The sequence below is a fragment of the Salmo salar genome, chromosome ssa23 (assembly GCF_905237065.1).
Source record: "Salmo salar chromosome ssa23, Ssal_v3.1, whole genome shotgun sequence".
NCBI classification, from domain to species: Eukaryota; Metazoa; Chordata; class Actinopteri; order Salmoniformes; family Salmonidae; genus Salmo; species Salmo salar.
This window is the reverse complement of record NC_059464.1, coordinates 38763682-38779439: the sequence shown is the minus strand read 5'-3', so window position 1 is coordinate 38779439 and position 15758 is coordinate 38763682. Positions and strand designations below refer to the sequence as shown.

The window sequence follows — 15758 nt, the reverse complement described above, 5'->3', positions numbered from 1 at the left end:
CTGGATATAGCCTATGGTAGAAAGAGTATGTGGCCTTTTTTGTAGCATACTGGCTGGAGATAAAATATATGACAATGTAATGAGACTGACACTTTTTAAAGCATGCATGTTTCTCCGATCAAATAGCCTCACCTAAATGGCGCCCAATCAAATAAGAAATGCACTGACATGTTAACAAACACAATATCCTAAAAACAGGACAGATCAAAGTAAAATGGACAATCAGGCTACTCACAACTGCTGTCCAGGAGTTTCACCCCATGGGCTAAATTGTCATGATCAGTGGTTTCAGTTTGTATCTGTACATTTTTTTTCAAGCTAGCGAAAAAAATAAAAATACTTGTGCATTCCAACTGTGTAAACATGTTGATTCTCATTGCAAATAGGTTCAGGATAACTCCTGATAAAGCTGGGTAGATGATATTCAGAGCTTAAATAGTCAAATTGATTAGTCACAGGAATCAGGACTAATAAGGCCAATGCAACTGCCTGTTTTACAAACGGTTTGCCTACCACATGGATGGGCATTCATAAAATTCCAATGCAGCAGCACTGTAGGCTACACCCCAGTAAGTACACCATAAGGCAGCTTAACGGCCAGGACCGGACGTGCTATACCGAACAATACTTTCAATATGGAATATGACTTCATGTTTAAATTACAGTATGTGGATTTAGCTTTTAAGGCAGTAATTGCTGCACCAATTACTGCAGCACAAATAACAACAATCTCCCCCTTGTAATGCATAGCTGCTTAAATTTGGTTTGAGGTGTCTCTTCGAATTTCCAGTTCAGCCACTACTGTGAGTGAGAACTGAACACACACACACACACACACACACACACACACCCACACACACACACACACACAATCTGATAGTGAGGTAATCATAATCACACATGTTCCATGTCTAGATTTGTGACCCCCTGTGGGGTTGATTGACACTTGGAGACCTTGATTTGAGTCTGCTGTCTATCTTTGACAGTGCAAACCAAGTTGCCTTGATGCTCGACCTCTCTGTTTATCTCTGAGAGCTTAGAACTTTTCACATAGGCAAACAAACTGTCCAACAATGGATGAATAGGTCTTGTTAGGTTAGACACACATCATGCCAACAGATGGTCTGTCCTTAGATATTGGTTATTTTAGTGGTTCTCATGCATTTATTTCCAACAACATATTCGTTGATGCTTTGCTCTTCACGATAAGCCTATGTCAGATGTTTTGACGTGTGTCCTTGATGCATCACCAAAGGAATGAATCCAAAAATAATAACCCACCCACCTGCACAAGCTGCTTCATGTGTAAAGCAACCTACTTATCGGGTAGTGTTGGCGACCTGAGCGGTACTTCCCAGGTGTCTGCATGACAGGTTACTTCAAAAGGTGGATTTACAGTGCAACACTTTGTCTACATTGCCAAACAGCGAACCATCATCTTCAAGTTCACCAACTCGCTACTGGGATACCATCCCAGTGCAGGCACCAGGAGCCAGCCTTAACATATTCAAGTTCCCTCCACCTGCCATATCTTATTTTATTCTCCCTGTATTCATCTCCTTAGGATACCAAGGGCACTAATGGCTGTTCCTCTTATGTGGGAGACATTAAAATGTCAGTGTCATTAATGTAGTCTACACTGGCACTGGCTGGATATCATTAATGTATTTGACATCGAGCCACCTAGAAGGCCAAGTATTGCATAGGGTATACTAGTGTTGCCAATGGCCATATTATTATAATAAACCGCAGAGCTGAGAGCTGTCATCAACTTGCACTGCAAATACATTTAGAATTGTCCAAGAAGGCGAGGTGGGTGGGCATAATGCTTATGTATGACAGCATCTATGAATTGTTGTGGCTCACAAAAGGTTTTCAGGCACAAATATGCAACTGTATGGTTGCCTAGGCGTTCACCGTATAATTTATTCATGAGCTATAAAAAGTCTAGAAAGGTAAACAAACAGTGGTGATGTGTAAATTGCATTTTTGAATTCATTTCTATGCAGAGCCTCCACCCTCCCACCCACACAAACATGAACACAGACACATACTCTTGCGGTGGAGGGACCTGAGAGGTGTTTGTCAGCAGAGTAAATCAAAAGCTTTATCTATACTCACCCTGTGCTTGAATACAAGGTGCGACACATAAACACAAAATAACGTATTGCAGCACCCACCACAAAACCCACTCCCTAAAAACTCAAGATAAGACAAAACCCTGCAAGATTACACAGCACTTCACCAACCAACCTACCACAGATAGTCACATACCATTATTCACACACCGCCTCCCACTACTCTCAGCCGGAGACAAAACCCTATACGCTTACTCCGTCAGACTGCATTACAGCCTCAGAAACAGGGGGACCAAAAGGGGCGTGACAAATATAGAGGGAGCAGATGAGGCGGGGGGGAACTCATTTAAACGTTACACTGCCCAGATTCTTTCTAGTTCAGCAGGTGTGCTCTCTCTTCACCGGCTCCCAGGCCTCCCGGTGGTCACCACATGCCAATTAAATTCCATTACTCAAGAGGAATCTCACACTGCCACAAATTAATTGCAGAGTGCCTAGAGGAACAAAAGAACGAAAGAAAAGAAAGGCGTACTCTAATCTTTAGTGTAATGTTACTGCCTCAGGCATCTACAAAGCCCTTACTCTAAACCTCCCCATTGGTTGGTGGCTGGGATAATTTTGAGAAATGCACCATGCACCCCATTTCAGTAAATCCAGTTTTACGCAAGGTACCCGTACTAATTTATTGTGTGCAATATGCTCACATTTACATATATTTTATGGTGATTGAAGTGTATGCATATTGTTTGCATATTACATTTATATTGAGAAAAGGATGCAGTGGATTCTTTCAGCAGGTTACCAACAATATGGTCTGTGAAATGTCACAAGTTTCCATACATTTAATCATGTATTCCTCACACATGCAGTTTACCCTTGAAACGTTCTGCAATAAGCTCAGGACAGTAACATCTATTTAAAGTTGACTGCTCTGAAAACTTCCTTGATTTCCTCATGCCAAACAATCTGTGAACGTCAGAGACACGGAATGCAATAAAATGGTACCAACATGTAGAGGGTTGGGCAGTTCCATTTCCTTGATGATTTGAAGATGGATGATGTCTAAGAGTGTCCAGGTTCATATATCTCACTTTCTGTTCACATGAAATAAGAGGCCATTGATGGATATCAGTGAGAAAGGTAATCGATGAGAAAAAAGCACACAATCAAACGGTGGCTGGGGACATTGATGGAGTTTCATGACAGATCCGGAAGTGTTGAAGGATTCGATAAGCACCTGGGCCTCTCTTAACTCTCCTGTCCTCAAAAGCTTTGCGATCAATCTCCCTGCTCTAATTTAAGAGTAGCAGGAATTGGATGGATAAAGTGGTTGGTGGTTAAATCTGTAGAGCTGGGGCCCCAGGGGTCTGTAGCTAGAATTATTTCAATACTTCCTTTCCTTGTGTCCTTTCCCTCACAGCCACTGATCAGACAGGATTACGGAGGTGAGTGTCGTCTGGTGGAGGCCTATCCAGTCCTGTCTGCAATCAGTGGTCATGGAGGGAGTTACGACTACTGGGACTCATCAACTGTCCCTTACCTGTACCTACAGAGAGTTATACATCCATCAGCTTTGCAATCATTATCCATTTTAACATGGTAAGATTAAATTCAGTTCATGAACTGGAACCTCCCTCATTGAAATGTATGGTCTCTTCCCAATACATTTAATGCGCTGAACTATTGACCCCGAAGTCTATTTACTGAAGCCATCCCTCTCCCACAACCCTCTCTGCCACCTTGTCTCCCTCAGAGCACCCCAGGCCTATCTTTATCAGTGCAAGGCCAGATGCATCCTGGGTGGTTTAAGCCATCCATTATCAACACAAGGCCAGGTGCTTTGTGGGATGGCAGATCAGAGGTCTCCCAGGAAGCTGATTGGGTCTTGTTCCAGTGGGGAAGGAGAAGCCTGGCCGATAGCAAAGAGGCACAAGGGACAGAAGGCCAGCACTGTAACTTATGGCAATGTGATGACCTGCATGAGAGGCACACACTATTAGCTAGCTATATGGCTATTTCTCGACTACACCATTCTGCAGGAAATAAAAACATATTTGGGAATAATAGTAGTTAGACAAAAAGTGTGTCAAGGGAATGTTGTTTATGCTCTTTGTTTCAGTGACTATATGTTGACCCAGCAACTTCCATACACATGTTGTTGGAAACAGGTTGGTGTGGGCAGAAATATGTATGATGAACATACAACAATCCCTACACTATACAGACCACGGTAGTGGTGTAAGCCTTGGAGAGTGTACACAGTATTCAATAGTCAATTGCTTTGAAGTTTCTGGACAATAATTGAACCAACAGAGACAAGACTGTTCCTGAAAATGCCCCACAGAAGAAGTTTTCTGAAAGGTATCATCACCATTCAATTTCTGCTTGAGAAAACAAATGCATTGACATTTTGATCCTGATCTTTGATAATGCTCTTATGACCTAAAAAAGTAAATGCCGATTTTTTTAATGGTAAAGCGAATATGTAGAATTAACTACAAGATCTTTCATTTTGATAAATCTATTTTATTTAGGGAAATCCCATTGAGGCCAAAGCCTCTTTTACAAGGGATGCCTGTACACAATCATACAAATTCACAATATTTACAATTCCAATGCAATAAAAACACAATATTTACAAGCAATTTAAGAAAAGTAACTTAGAAAACATGATCATTCCTCAGTAAAAAAAAGTAATCAACTAGCTGTCTGAACTGCCCTACCCGCACCAATTCATGCAACTTTAGAGAGTTCTGGAGATCATTCCACAAGCAAGGTGCAAAAAAACTAAACACAGATCTACCTAACTCAGTGAAGACCAAATGGATCTCCAGAGTTAGCCATTGCTGTGATCTGGTCTAGTGACTCGTATGCCTGTAATTTAACAATGAAGCAAGGTATGGCGGAAGTTTGCACAAGAGGGCTTTATAAACAAAAAGAGAGCAGTGCATTACGAGACTTAAGAGAAGGCCATGCTACTTTCTGATACAGTGATGTGTACTGAACCTATCGGCCGTAATAAAGTATAGTGCGCAATGATAAACTATGTCCGTTGGCTTCAAAAGAGTGGCAGCTGCATTCATATCGACGATATTGCCATACTCTAAAGCCGGAATGACCATCGACTGAATGATTTGTTTTCTGCTATTTAACAAAAGGCATGTCTTATTCCTATAAAAGAAGGCAATTTTTTATTCTTAACTAACTCATCAATATGCTTTTTGAAAGATACCCTGATATTTATAACAATGTGTGCACCATTTTCTTTTAAAAATAACCTATACTTAGTTTTGAATTAAGTACCAGTTTCAGTTCAACAAAGGCTTTCTGCAAAGCAGAAAGGGCAGATTGTAGTTATGAAAGAGCCTTGTCAGTAGCCTATAATCTAAAGATAATTTGCTCTGGAGAATGACCTTTTATAATGTTTTTCAAGTACATGTACCATGCTGCCATGGATACAGAGGCAGAGAATCATGTGTGGTTAGGCTTTTCTACAGGGCTACAAAATGTATACTATTTTCCAATAGATGAGTATACCGTATTTGCTGTGATACTCTCTTAAGATAACTATATTATGGCACACAGTCATTAGAAGAGACAATAGTGTAGGTCTACCTTAGGGGACAAGATAGTACAGGTACAAAAACATTGGAAAAGGGGAGGATGGAGAACAAACACCTGGATTGTTCTCCATCCTCCCCAGATTCAGAATATATACTTTTCATAATCATGGCACGCTTTGTTTAAGAGCTATTGGAGATTGAAATACAAAATCTTATAATATTTTTATGAATTAAAAAAAGGTGTTGATTGTTCTCCATCCTCCCCAGATTCAGAATATATAATGTTCATAGTCATGGCATGTGTGGTTCAATAGCTATTGGCGAGAGAAAACCGAATATCCAGTGTAAAACAAATTTTAGCTCGATGCTTAAAACATGGTCCAGCTATAGCAAGTGGAAAATATTCCCAATACCTTGCTGAGTGAAAATCGGCCACAAAGGTTTCAGTCATTAACTCAAACTAGCATCATCAAAGCAACTTTGTAACAGACCCGCTGGTGTTTTCAAATCTGTGCGCATCATCAGCTGTCTCACAGACGGACAGAGAGCAGACAATATGAACCGTTAGAACATGCATTTGTCTGCTGAATTACACTTTTATTCTGTATCACTCAACTCTAAGTTATACAGACTCTTGTTAAAAATAAGAAGGATAAAGATAGGCCTATTTGTATTGTTGATGTGTTGCTGTAGTCGTGGATGGATCAGACGAACAGATAGGCCTAGAACGTAAACAAAGAAGCATCATAAGTAGGCTACCTGGAGAAATCTGACCTGCAATTTGTAAACAAAGCTGTTGTACTTTGAAGTGACCCAAATGGCAACTTAATTAATTTTCACTTTCATGAAAATACACTTTTGTTTATCATACTACAGTCATCAACACTTAAGAAAACATTTTTATCACTTTAAAATGGCCATACATCAATAATTTCAAAGCTCACTACATTATATTGCACAATTTATAAGCCCATTTCATAGAGGGTTAACACTGGACTATATTTAGTAACTTCCTTTGAAGATTGCGACTAAATAGTTGTTTGGTAGTCTAAATTCAGTGTACTTGTCGTTAACTGCCATTTCCAGATAGTCAGACTCTTCCCACACACCAACTAATTTTTCTCAGCTTCAGAAGCATCTGCATTCACCAAATATGGTGTGGTTATCCTTAGATATATTCTCCAGTTTTGCCCAGAGGGAATTGTTAATATGTTGTACATTTTTATTCTAGTTAACATTTTCTTTGGAAAAATGCAGCAAAAATGCATGGAAAATTCATAACTTAAGTATTTTACAGATAGAAACATTTAATAATATTTATGCACAAACTGCTACTCCAGTGGGCTAAATCAGGGTCACAGAGTGTTTATTGGTAGTCTTAAACAAATCTACTTTGAAACAAAAGTATACACATCACACACATGGTTATGGGCTTAAAACAAAAAGAAGACACCTGTACCATGTCAGTTATAGAGTTGAAATGTATTACATTTTGAGTTTGCATCCCAATATTACACTTTATATACATCACAGAAGACTGAAATATGACAAAACCGTTAACATAACACTGGATTTTCGTTGTTTACATTTTTTTATATTAATTATGAAATTCTGAACAATATTAATAACGATCCACCCATGAGGCCACTAGAGGGCGATTTGGTCATTTGACTGCAGGAAAGTGGTACAGCAACCCTCATAGTGTCTTGATATGTTTCATAAAGGTGTTTTGAATGCATGTAGGCTATATTCAAATGATACCGATTAATTTTTCCCTCATAGCTTATTCCTGCACTCCCCATGTTTTTATGTTATGCATTCTAAGGCATGTGCATAATGCATGCATGCACTCAATCTGAAAAGGGACATTAATTAAATGGAACTAGCTAGGCTGCAACACCACATTCACATTTCCAAATTATCATCGATGCATGGGAGGAATCAAAGTATTTGTGCGAAATGTGAGAGGTAGTCATGGGTCTAACGGAATCATGTCCCCCGATATGCCCTCAACCGAAAACAGCCTGTGGAATTGCCCGGAGATAAAACACTAATGGCTGTGACGTCACGTAGAGAGCTCAGTGAAAGTCGCTCGTGAAGCCGCGGGTAAGAACGGGGGCAAGCCCGAGAGGTATTGGTATATTGAACAGTATAGTGACGCCGCAGTGTCTCCACGAGCTGCCCATCATTAATTGCACAAGTTATCCGGGTATTTGCATTACATGGTACTGGACCTGATGCTCAGCGTAGTCTGTGAGCAGTGAGCTCCTATTTGATGTGGTTTCATCTTGACTTCTTATTCATCAGTTTTGGGAATATTGTGAAACACAATGGAAAGAGTCGAAATGGGCACAAGACGAAGAGAGATCTAACTTGGAGACAGCGAAGATGGACGTTTCCCAAACCGGCAGCCACTGTCTAGTTAGTGATATATCTCATGCGGAAAATATCGAGACAAATTTCATTTTACGCAATTGCTGCAAAGTGTTCCTGTGGCGCAGCCGTCTCATATCATACTAGCCATCCCGGAGAGTGGGAATCACAGAGTCACTGCGCTCCAAGCTCAGAGAAGAATTTGCGGTGAAAAGCAGATTAAATTAAAGTGAGAAAATGCCTCACTTCAAATGATGTGATGGTCTAACGAATTGAACTTTTCTCTCCACTATAGGCTATCTGAAGAACGAAAAGGTTGCATTAATTTGGAATTGAAGGGATCATATAAATTATCTGTCATGGATTGTGCCTATTTTGTATTTTACTTTGAATTTAAGCCAACGGAGTAGCCTTAGGGAATCAACTCACTTTTCTTTGAAACACTGCTGCATTGGATCAGAATGGATTTGTCATTGTAGCCAACTGCTCCTCCTGAAGACCGCGCGCTCCGTCCGGAATTTCTGACTTTTTTTTCCTCAACGATGCAGCTCCTTCGACTAGCGTGGGCTTTAACCGGAGCCGCAGTCTGCTGTTTTGTTATCCTCCTCATTCACTCACACGTTCTAAAAGAAGGTAATTCCTTATCCATCGCTCTTCTTGGCTGTGTAGACCACTATTCTGAAACACATGTTTTATTTCACAAGCCTATGGCAATCTGTTAAAATACCATAGTCTATATTTATTCATGCATTCATGAGTAACGTTAGCCTGCCTACATGCGGGGTGAAGAGGATTGGTGGTCTGTGCTTCAACTGTAAGACGCCTTAATGTCCCATACAATACTGATTTTAATAATTCATAGATTTGTAAGGTGTAGTTTAATAAAATATCTCAACGTGTATTATTACATTAAATAACATGCCTGGTGCAGAGAGAGAGATAGAGAGCAGTGTGTTGGGAGCAAGAATAGAGAGGTCTTTTGTTAAATTATTTATTTCGTTATTATTCGATAGATGGCACCAGAGTCACACTGAAGGACAATGTCAGGGTCAATTGTAATTACATGTTAGCATAATTATTTATTGTGACTAAGACGTACATTACTCGGTTCGATGTTGCAACTGACATTCACAATTGAATAGAATGCCAGCCACATGTTTTGGCGTTTTGAAAAGGTCTGTTGTAATCACATATTTACAGACACAGTGGTTGCACACACTTCATGAACTTAATTTTGATTCACAATAAAATGTGTGTCCACTAATATGTGAATGCAATTGTGACAGAAAATAATGACATTAAAATGAATGTCATGGGGAGAGTTGTTGCAGGCAAGTCAAACACACAATAAACTCTCCTTCCTGGGTGGGTAGTCCACTGCTTTGTGAGAGGTGCCTGTAATGGGTGACGCGGCATGTCTCTTTCTCCTGCAAGTGGGCTTTGTGGCAATATATGGCACAACCATTTCTAATCCCACTTCGCCCCGTGTTCCTTCCGGATCTTGGTGAGAAAGGCTGTTGAGAAAGCGCCATTGTGAGAAGTAATTGCTCTCCTATACCGGCCGTATATGTGACCAAGTGATTAAGTGCGAGTTCACAACTTTGTTATGAGATTGGATACATTTTTTTCATAAGCTTTATTGGAATGGACAAGGGTGTATACATACTGAAGCTGTGAGAGTTATTGAATATGGCTGCGTTTGCATTGAGCAGATGCAGTAAGACATGCTCCCATTTTCCAAAGCTGGTGGGATGTGGGCCATCTTATTTCTCGCTAAATTGAGGTCAAATGCTGGTTTCACACACATTGTGCCCTAGTGTGGGATCTCTTCCTTAGTATTGTTTCATCTCGGATTGTATTTTATTTGATTGTGTACAACAGTATAATTTCACTCATGAAAAAAAATACCCCATATGGAAAAATCACATGATTTCACGTGGCATTTCCTCATATTTTGCACATGTGAAATCATGTAAAACCATGTGTTTTGGGGTAACTTCACATGTGATGATATTTCGCATGAAGTTTCACATGTGGATTTTCACGTGATCGCATAACCTTTCACATGTGGGTTCAAATTGTCACGAGATTGTACATTTGAAGTGTAACGTGACGTGTTCCAAAAACACGTTTTCATATGATTTCACATGTGAAATGTCACAAAGTGTACCAAAAACAAGTTTTCACCTGTCGTGTGAAATCATGTGATTTTCCACATGTGAAATCATGTGGTTCATTATGTGACATGAAACTACACTGTTAGCCATTGCGGTTAATTTTGCAGAAAATGTGTAATTTTACTGTACATTTCCACAGTAATAGTGTTTCGCTATATACACTACCCTTCAAAAGTTTGGGGTCACTTAGAAATGTCCTTGTTTTTGAAAGAAAAGCTATTTTTGGTCCATTTAAAATAACATCAAATTGATTAAAAATACAGTGTAGGCCTTGTTAATGTTGTAAATGACTATTGTAGCTAGAAACGGCAGATTGGCCCATTATCAGCAACCATCACTCCTGTGTTCCAATGGCACGTTGTTTTAGCTAATAAAATTGTATCATTTTAAATGGCTAATTAATCATTAGAAAGCCCCTTTGCAATTATGTTAGCACAGCTGAAAACTGTTGTCCTGATTTAAAGAAGCAATAAAACTGTCCTTCTTTAGACTAGTTGAGTATCTGGAGCATCAGAATTTGTGGGTTTGATTACAGGCTAAAAATGGTTAGAAACAAATAACTTTCTTCTGAAACTCATCAGTCTATTCTTGTTCTGAGAAATGAAGGCTATTCCATGCGAGAAATTGCAAAGAAACTGAAGATCTCGTACAACGCTGTGTATTACTTCCTTCACAGAACAGCGCAAACTGGCTCTAACCAGAATAGAAAGAGGAGTGGGAGGCCCCGGTGCACAACTGAGCAAGAGGACAAGTACATTAGAGTGTCTAGTTTGAGAAACAGACGCCTCACATGTCCTCAACTGGCAGCTTCATTAAAAAGTACCCGCAAAACATCAGTCTCAACAGTGAAGAGGCGACTCCGGGATAATGGCCTTCTAGGCAGAATTCCTCTGTCCACTGTCTGTGTTCTTTTGCCCATCTTAATCTTTTATTTTTATTGGCCAGTCTGAGATATGGCTTTTTCTTTGCAACTCTGCTTAGAAGGCCAGCATCCCGGAGTCGCCTCTTCACTTCACGCCTCCTCACTGTTGGCAATTTCTAGAATGGAATAGACATCATTTCTAAGAACAAGAATAGACTGACGAGTTTCAGAAAGTTATTTGTTTCTAGCCATTTTGAGAATGTAATTGAACCCACAATGCTGATGCTCCAGATACTCAACTAGTCAACTAGTTTTATTGCTTCTTTAATCAGGACAACAGTTTTCAGCTGTGCTAACATAATTGCAAAAGTGTTTTCTAATGATCAATTACACTTTTAAAATGATAAACTTGGATTAGCTAACACAACGTGCCATTGGAACACCAGAGTGATGGTTGCTGATAATGGGCCTCTGTACGCCTATGTAGATATTCCATCAAAAATCTGCCGTTTCCAACATTGTTAATGTCTACACTGTATTTCTGATCAATTTGAGGTTATTTTAATGGACAAAAAAAGTGCTTTTCTTTCAAAAACAAGGACATTTCTAAGAGACCCCAAACTTTTGAATGCTAGTGCATTTACTGTGAATTGCAATACACTTGGGTACTTTTTGGCCCGTGTTGCAAGTTAATGTGGCACACCTCACTTGCAATTGCATGTAAACTTAGGATAATGGTTTAGATGTGCTTATGGCACAAACTGTTTTTTTTTATCCTGTAATTTTATATTAAGTTACCAGCTACTGAGTAGCAGTTAAAATGGTGGAAACAACTTTTTATGTTTTTATACAGCTGAACTGCATTTTTACAGTAAATATACTGTACAACAATGAACTGTATTCAGGAAGTACACAGAAATTCCAATTATTTTCAAAACCGGAAAATGTGGAATTTGGTTCACTTTCTGAAGTGACTGGAACTTAAATGGAATTGACATCAACATTGGTTAGCACACCTGGGACAGACACAACAACAGCTATGATTTGAATTCACAGCCTCTTGGATGCTAGCAACATGAATTTCCTGCTTCACCACCAGGTCTGTGGCTGTGACAGATATCGGCCACAGATTTATTGGGAAGAATACATTTCCTCACTTTGCTAAAAGTTGCCCGGAATCAAGTCAATAATCATGCAATTATCTGACAACACCAACGAAAAGTAGCTGTGCTCAGGGACACTTGACATTAAGGTCTAGATTTAATCAGATCAAGCATAAACACGTGATTGCCAACACCCGCATAGCTGGTGCAGATCTGATAGAATCTAGCTCTAAAAGTGCATAAATGCTCTCGGGATTTGAAGTTGCAGTATTTTGGTCGGGAGTGCATTAATGTCTCAGCACTGCCACAATATGGTTATTTGTTACCAAGAACATGTATCCACACACTCTCAAATATAAGAGAATGGTTACGGTACAGTGTTGTTCCCTGGTGTACAAAAGGTCAAAAGTACACATAAGGTGCCTTCGGAGGTACACATAGGAACTCACATGGTACTTTTTAGGGTACATGTGCGGATAATCTAGTATAATGGTACATTTTCTACCCAATATATTCAATATAATGCTGAGTTCGTAACCATGTGGGAGGTGGGAATTTACCAGTTGTGAAGTCGTAAATACCAGTTGGATGCATTCATGTGTTTGAACTCATTGAGAAATGAATGTAAAAGATGCAAAAACAGAGATCAGGAAGCATAGAAATGGCTCACATAGAACAGATCTACCGCTTCTTAGACTTGCTTTTAATAAGCATGATAGATCTATAACACATATTTGGTCAGGTCGCGCAAAAATGTACATATTGCAGCTTTGTAAGAAATTACAAATTCACAGCATCAAGTTTTCATTAAGTTAATGGACAATAACCTCTTTACAGTGCAGCTCATTACTGACACATTCTCGTGCAAAGTTTGCAGAACAGGGTCAAAGGAGTTGCTCAACTTGCATCGCCATAACTAACCATCAAACTAATGCAACACTTCCACTGACGGTTGGCACAAATACACATATATTTAATCACGTGCCAAAATATGCCAATGAGCCCCAACCAGTACATTGCCCCACCCATATTTTGAAACGCAATAATGATCATAGCTTATATTCAAAATATTGTGTAGAAAAATATCCCGTTATCTACAAGATACAAAATTGTACCATGTGAGTTTAAATCTCTTTTACGCTCACAGATCTAGTGGTATAGCTGCACTGTAGCAGGACATTACAGGTTGGTAGTGAGCAAGGGGTTATTAGTTCAATACCCAGTTCAGTCCCATTTTTGTTGACAGCACAAAATTAAACAAGATTTTACAGGAAAAAGAAGTAAAAAGAATTCAGCAGAATACCGTCATTTTATAGACGTAACACTGTCAAGTTGTATATATTTACATTATTTTAACTGCAACTTTAGGCAAAGTGCAGACATTTATTCGTGGCAATAAATATATAGCCCATCTCCATTATGTCCATAGACCTGGTGGCTCAGCAGGAACATTATTCCTAACATATTACCCCTTATCAGAGTATATCAACACTCCAAGTATGGTGAACGCTCTATTGTGAAATGGTAACTTTAATTCCTTTTGGTTGGTGAAACAGTGGTGGTATCTTCTCACAACGTTGAATGTTTTGTTCTTCATACCCACCATTCATTGACTGAACATGTTTAATTAACAGTGTTGAATCTTCTCTCATGTACAGTATGTAGTGATGAGTACCCAATACTGCCTATAAGTACAGTGCATTTGGAAAGTATTCAGACTTTCTCCCTCAATTGCTCAGTTAGGGAGAGCGGCCAGCTCTAGGAAGTCTTGGTGGTTCCAAACTTCTTCCGTTTAAGAATGATGGAGGCCACTGTGTTCTTGGGGACCTTCAATACTGCAGAAATGTTTTGGTTCCCTTCCCCAGATCTGTGCCTCAACACAATCCTGTGTCCGAGCACTATGGACAATTCCTTCAACCTCAAGTCTTGGTTTTTGCTCTGACATGCACTGTCAACCGTGGGACTTTTATATAGACAGGTGTGTCCCTTTCCAAATCATGCTCAATTAAATTTACCACAAGTGGACTCTAATCAAGTTGTAGAAACATCTCAAGGATGATCAGTGTAAACAGGATGCACCTGAGCTCAATTTCGAGTCTCATAGCAAACGGTCTGAATACTTATTTAAATAAGTTATTTCAGATTGTTTCAAAAAACTTGCTTTCGCCTTGTCATTGTGGGGTATTGTGTGTAGATTGATGATGATTTAAAAAAAAAATCTATTTTAGAATAAGGCTGTAACGTAACAAAAATTTGGAAAATGTCAAGGGGTCTGAATACTTTCCGAATGCACTGTACAGTATGTCTAAGCTCTGAGTGAACTCTCAAATCATCTATAAATGATTTATCCACATGCATATCTGCTAAAATGATACCGAATTTTAAAGTGGCAATCCTCTGAGCATTAACAAATGAGTTACCAACATTTATAACTTCTAAAAAGATGCCATTAAATAAAGTGGAATCCTGCTGACCATTTATTAATGAGTTGGGCCTACCAATATTTATAACTTAAAGAAAATGTAGCTTAAGAGAAAGTGGAAACCTTCTGGCTATTTATAACAGCATATATTCTCCTCAAAAATGCAATACATAATGAGAACAAAATGTAATTTAATAGAAAGATACATTGGGAAAACAATTTTATTTGCAGTGACTAAAATCTGTAGCCTATCATTGGTATAGTGAGTAGCCTAGCTAACTCAGATAAACGGGGTATTTTCCTCCCCTTTTTATAGCAGTACAAATCAGAATAGAAATTGAAACCAGATTAACTATTTAAAATACAACCTAGGGTTGCATGGTCCCCTTCTGTGTCTTCATCTGTTTCTTTCTTGTTAAGCGTTTTCCCATCCTGGAGCCTGATATCTTATGGGAATCTATGGGAGAGAGGAGGAAATTATGACAATTTAGCTTACTATCATCATTATCATGATTTATAGCATTTAGGCTTAGGTAGTTATCTTATCCCCTGCTAGCTAATAATACTGATACTACTAATAATAATAGCTAGCTAGTGTTCAACATTACTTGCTAATACTAATAGCTACACTGAACAGTACATTTGGAAAGTATTCAGACCCCTTGACTTTTTCCACCTTTTGTTACGTTACAGCCTTATTCTAAAATGGATTCAGTAAAAAACAAATCCTCATCAAACTACACACAATAACCCATAATAACAAAGCGCAAACAGGTTTTTTGACGTTTTAGCAAATTTAAGTATTCAGACCCTTTGCGATGAGACTGACAATTGAGATCAGGTACATCCTGTTTCCATTAAACATCCTTGAGACGTTTCTACAACTTGATTGGAGTCCACCTGTGGTAAATTCAATTGATTGGACATGATTTGGAAAGGCACAGAACTGTTTATATAAGCTCTCATAGTTGTCAGAGCAAAAACCAAGCCATGAGGTCGAAGGAATTGTCCGTAGAGCTCAGAGACAGGATTGTGTCAAGGCACATATCTGGGAAAGGGTAACAAAAAATGTTTGCAGCATTGAAGGTTCTTGAGAACACAGTGGCCTCCATCGTTCTTCAATGGAAGAAGTTTAGAACCACCAAGACTCCTAGAGCTGGCCGCCTGGCCAAACTGAGCA

At 39.1% G+C, this 15758-nt stretch overlaps 1 protein-coding gene across 3 annotated transcripts in view; it reads left to right on the top strand.

Moving 5' to 3' along the window:
- tafa5 (TAFA chemokine like family member 5) overlaps window positions 1-15758 on the top strand; it is a 125113-nt gene that overhangs the window by 46298 nt on the left and 63057 nt on the right. Inside the window, exon 1 of one of the 3 annotated variants that reach the window (XR_001323780.2) lies at window positions 7559-8647. The exons of the other annotated variants lie outside the window; for them this stretch is intronic. The gene's annotated coding sequence lies outside the window, so the exon portion shown is untranslated. Of the gene's footprint in view, window positions 1-7558; window positions 8648-15758 lie in introns of those variants that run through there. 3 annotated transcript variants of the gene reach the window in all.